The sequence below is a fragment of the Poecilia mexicana genome, unplaced genomic scaffold (assembly GCF_051168715.1).
Source record: "Poecilia mexicana isolate PSO_F unplaced genomic scaffold, ASM5116871v1 scaffold_12, whole genome shotgun sequence".
NCBI lineage: Eukaryota > Metazoa > Chordata > Actinopteri > Cyprinodontiformes > Poeciliidae > Poecilia > Poecilia mexicana.
In genome coordinates, this window is record NW_028263381.1 from 15138965 (window position 1) to 15145009 (window position 6045).

Here is a 6045-nt window from a genome sequence, read left to right on the forward strand (position 1 = left end):
CGTGAGTTGGGAATCTGCAAAAGATTAGAGTTTGAAAGAAGCCCAGCAGACGACCTGGCTGATTACTTCAGGGGTTTCCATTTCTCATTGCTCAGACCTTTGCATTACAAGTACACATGGCGAACACGGCTTCCTGGAGGATAAACACGGTCTTTTATGTGATAACAACAAAGACAAAACAGGTTTTAGAAATGGCCGACCCATTCGCACACACACACACACACACACACGCACACACACGCATGCACGCAGTAAGACGGAGACACACTCGGGCGGCTGGGTAGCGTCGTGTGTGCATCAGTGTGGTCCCAGCAGCTGGGAAAAGCCTCCTCCTTGACCTTACATGTCTGAAACCTGTTGCTGAACCCCCCCGAGACTGAAAGAGACATGGAGCAGGGCATATGGTGTAACATAAATATCACCGCTTTGTTTATCACCTGATTCTAATTAACTATGATGTCATGTTTTCTTTCGATTCTCTCTGCTTCTCCTTAAAATCCCCGCTCTCGCGTCGTTGCCCTCTGCCGCTCCAGCTCGGCTTTTCGTTTCCTCACACTTCTTGAAACGTTTCCTCACGTGTCTGCGAAGTTAAGTCGGATTCAAGCTCTTCAACGGGATCCAACGTGGAGCAAGGTTATCACACCGACACACACAAACGGAGTCCTCCTCTCTGCCCACTCGCCTGCAGCGTGTGTAATTTGTCCACTGCTGCACATCGCCATCACCCGCTCTCCCTTGTGTTTTCTGCGCGTGCCCTTGCATGTGTGTCCAAGTTAATTTCCACGTATGTGACGGAATCCGCCAGTGTCCGTCTGTCCCACTGTGTTTATTACAAGAAGGCCCTCGATCCTCTTATTATGCTCAGGAATCCTCGGCGTCCAACGCTCATGTCAAAGCGCGAGTAAGTATGATGTATCAGAGGGCGATTCAAATTTCCTTTCATCCTCCCAGGGCATCTAGTCCTTTGTTTATATGATTACTTGGGTGTTCTGTAAACGACATATCAAGTACAATTACTTTGAAATGTGTTCAAGACACTGATACCCCTCCTCTTTCCCTCCCTCATAAAGTTCAAGGACTGGCATTCCTAGCCTGAAATGTCTTCATTATTCTGGTGGTGCAGCTTCGGAGATTTAAATATCCCATTTAATACCTTATTGGCACAATAAATCTGGACTGAAACTTAGATATCTGAGGCAAATGTGTCCACTTGTTTGCTCTGAGAATTTGGATTGAGGTCTGCTCTTACAGTATAACACGTGTCAGGCTCTGGGAGTTGCTTGTTGCGTTTTTATTGAAACTTCAACATGACTTAATGCGCTCTTGCCTTTGCCCATAATCCATTACAAGGCTTTGAGAGCGGGACATTTATTCAAGACAGATGTTTTACACTGATTACCGCTGATATCCGAGTTAATCGGTTCACTCTTTTCTTTCTGCAGAGAGTCTAAAGTCTTTATTAAAGCCGGTTAGCTGTCTTTTTTTTTTTTTTTTTTTAAGTTTACGATTATGCCTGGTATGCTAGGTGTTTGGTTTGTGGAGTTTGCGGCAAGGCTCAGTATGCGGTTGCTGTTTTGACTGCATCTGGATCTATCGGACCTGTGTTGGACCTCAAATGAAATGTACACTGTTGGCTTCACACATTCGCAGCTCCTCTGTTTGCTCAGAGTCCTGTGGCTGAGCTACCTGACCGCAGAAGCAGCTGTGAATATTTTACATCCTGGTGAGCCCAGAGAGACGGAAAAAGAAAGGGGAATAGGAGGAGGCTGCAAGCTGACTTTGACAAAGACGTACTGGACTGGAGGACAGGTAAATGAACCGATGCAATTGCAGGTCTGGGGTAGCGGTGCAATCGATGGGAGGAGGGGCGATGTTTATTGAGCGGGAAGGAGGTTGAATGGGACGCCAAGGAGCAAGAGGAAGAGGGGGTGATGGAGGTGATTAGAGGGGTTGCCAGAGAATTTGGGGATGAAGGGTGGGAAGTGACTTGAAGGGGTGTTTGCAGAAGGCTGGGGGTGGGGGTATTATGGGTGGAGGTGGAGGCAATCATTGGAAGCAGACCAAGGGAGTTCCTGGAACCCAGAAGGTAAACCAGGAGATCTCCCCCTTCTCACGTTCAACTAGTTTTTTTCAACCCTCCAAAGCTTTAGGGTTTGGTTTAATTTGTGGCCACAAACGCATCTTACTGTTAGTTGTGTTTATATTCTACTGATACCTACACATAGTAAAGAAAAAAAAATAAATAAATCCTCTTGAAAAAGCATCTTTTGATAACACTAAGCAAATTTAAAAGAACTACCAAATGCAACAATAAGAGTTTCTTTAGCAGAGGATTGCTCATAAGAAGTCAAGAAACACACTGAGAAAAAAGGTCTTATTCATCCTCTCTTCTGAGATTGAAATGCAAGCATACCCAGAATAATGGAAAAGGAAATATATTCTGAAAAATTTCTAAAAGCACAATCACAGGATTAAAGAAAAAGAGTGAACAATTTGCACTTATTTGTTATTAATCACACTCAAGCTTTAGTTTATGACGTATCAAGTAATAGAAAATAAGAGTAAAAGAAACAGAGCCCGCTAAACGTTTTCTTGAAAAGAAAAAAAAAGTTTTTAACATTTTTTTTATCTAAGACAAGTTATCAAAAGCTTTCTTTGTCTCTCTCTTTCTGGAGTTGAAAGAAAAGACTTCTCGCTTAACTTGAAGGTATAACATCTAATGTTAAATTTAGAGCGAGTTTGGGAGAGGAAAAAGGAAGGACCTCTAAGGCTTGGAACCGTCAGAACATCCAACAAACTGAACCAGAACATTAAGGACAAAGCGAGGAAAGACAGTGGCTCCTGTGGATCAGAACAGGCTGTTTATTTTCTCTTAACCACTTGCATTCTCGTGCCATGGTTCTCCCACTTCAGTCCCTCTGTTGGTTAGAGTGTTTCTCAGTTTCCAACTGCAGTTCTGTCTGTCTTAAAATAATTTATAAAATATAAGCAGAGATGATTTTTTTTCTGGCTAAGATTTAAGGAGTTATCACAAAGACCTGATCAGCCAGACAGAAGCAGACTTTGGGACAAAAAGAGGCTGCATCAAAATAGACTGTAATTAATAAGAAAATAGCCATCCAGTTTTTGTTTTTTTTTGTTACATTTTTGAGACTACAGAAACTCAACTTGGAAATCCAGTGTGGCATAAAAGCAGGAAACCAGCTGCAAATGCTGCTAAACTGAAAGCAATCCAACATTTACACTTATATAAACTATCATTAAAATATCGCTAAAAATAGGGTGAACGTATGAAATACTTATAATTTGGAAACAAAATGTTTTAAATGTAAAGTGTATTTATCTAAATCTGTTCTGTTGCAAATTTCTCTTTCAGTTTTGACTTAAACCGCCTCAACAGTGGCTGAAAAATAAACCCAGAAGGTTGAAGAAATAGAGAGCTCTGCGTTTTGCTTTTCCTTCTCTCTTTCCGCTTCAGAGGTAACCTGTACCTGGATCGCAGTCGTGCCTCGGACTCCATCTTAACATCTCCTGAGGGCTTCAAGTTTCCTGCAACAGGTGGCTCAAACATTTGCCTTGGCCTGCGCTGAGCTGAGGCCTCTGTTTATCGCTTCGGAAAGAGTGAGCAGTGTTGAGGGAGGAATGAAACACAGACAAACAAGCCGGCAAAAAAAAAAAAAAAAAAGTATGTTTGCGAAGGAAAAAAAAAATCCTGACGAGAAAGGGGCCTAAAATGGGACTCACTTGTGTTTCGTCTTGATACAGAGATAAACGCAGGAATGTAAACATGTATTTTTATGAACATTTTCGTCTTGTGATAAACCGACGAAACATTTTCCAGAGCTCGAGCAAGAAGGGGCCAAAAATACTTTAATGCCACTTTTTTTCTCATTCTCTCTTTGTGTCACATCAATTTTCTTTCTTTCTTGCTTTTGCTTTTCTCCTATTTCCTCACCTCTTCCTTCCCGCACTCTCTAGGCAAATATGCCTTCGGCCCGAATGAAAACATATTTGTTGTTTACATTGGCCTTCTCTCGTCAAACTTTGGCACGACCCAGCGTTAGACCGCGGGTTGCTGGCAACGTCTGAGGGAGCAGAAAGACTCTATTAGTCCTTGATCTCTGGCTACCTGACAGCAGAGTCAACATGAAGGGCATGAGGGCTTGACATGGGATCAAATAAAGACTAATTTATTGGCTGCTTGTAAACGCAGAGACCACATTAACCATTGCATTTCCCAATATACGTCTTAACACTTAAAATTTGTTGTAATCAGGCAAATAAACAATATAATAGGGGATTGTGTATTTCAGCCACATCTTTTAACGTCTGAAAACTTGACGTTTTGAGCATTTTTCTTTATAAAATCAATACAGATTAGTCGGATTCATTTGAGAGGTTTTTGTGAACTTTGTTTTTCCAAATATTCTTACTTGGTCTGGACTTTGCCTGGGCCATTTTAACATATGACTATGTCATGATTGCATTGTGAAACCATTGCAAAATGCTGGACGGTGAATATCTGTCTCAGACTCAGTCTTTTACAGATTGTCTTGCAGGATTGCCCTGTATTTAGCTTTGTCCATCTTAACCATCAACTCTGATCACCTTTTCTGTCCTTACAGAGGAAAACTCTTCCCATAGCATCATGCTGCCACCACCATGTTTCAAAGTTGCAGGGTTGTAGTCCTAAAGGGAAAGGATTTGGGAGCCCTTAGTGTAAAACTATGCACTAATTACCAAACAATATATCTGTATTGCACACCAAGAAGCCAGAAAATAGCCAGCAAAGGAAATTACTTTGAGGGATGACAGGTATCTTTGTCTAACTTTTTTTTCTGAAAAAATTTACTTTAAACTTGTATTTGAAAAAAAACCCCTCCAGCTTGCCTAATTTAAGGGTAGCAGATTAAATGGGTCTAAAAAACAAATACATGCACACGCTCAGATGAACCTCGTCGACGTATCATGGCAAAACTGAAAGAGTGTAAGGGGGTACAAATACTGGGGTACAAGGACAATATGAATCTGTTACTGTTAAAGGAAACAGCATACTTACATATACATATATGGAAAAAAAATGTAGAAGTGGCTCATTATACGGCTAAAAAAGCAAAAAATTTTTCACTACAGGAAGTTCAAAACTTGTCGTGGAGGTGCTTGTAGGATGGATTGAATTAAACCAAAGCACCACACACTAACAAAGGGGGCGCAAGCCTATACAAGGTCACTGTCTCTGTTCTTCATCATGTACCACAGTAACAACAGCGCAGGACTGATGCACTGGAGCGGTGGGTGGGCCGCAGCAAAGTCGGAACAAATGTGGCACTTTTTGAGGTTTTCCCTGTTGATATTTCAGCCTTGATTTTTATTCTTTTTTTCAACGTTATTCTTTTGTTTCCATGTTGTTGCATTGTGTTTGTGCAAGTGACAGCACGACAGTTTATTCAAAAAAACAAATTCTTTATAGCACAAACAACAGTGTCCATGTAAGCTCACAAGTTATAACAAAACGGGTCACAGCTTCCTAATCGCTACTGAAACACTTTGTGAAGCTTTTGTTCTGTTTGAGTGCCATAAATGGACTTTTGAGTAACGACAACTTCCGACTGTGTTTAGTTTTCGTCGTATACTTCTTTCCACTGTTCCCCAACCTGCTTCCTCTACTGCTGCTGCTGCTGATCCGATGTTGGTAGGAAGATGACCACACTCAGCTGAACCACACACCAGCTTCCAATAGTCTCATCGATGCTTTGTAAATGAAGACAATGCGTGACACAATCATCTGCTGAAAACAATTACATGCTGGAACACCTTGACGATTTCCAGCCGTCATGCTGTTCAGTGCAAAATGTGGCAATCAGCTCCAGAACAAAAGATAAAGACCTTGTAAGACGCTGGTTGAGTCAATTAATTATTTTGTTCTTATATGGGGTGAAAAGCCAATTGGTGAGGAAGAAGCCATGACTCCCAAAAGCAACAGATTGCCGTTTGGAAGGTAAAACTAAAAGTAAAGTTTATTACCACAATGATCAGTGTTACATT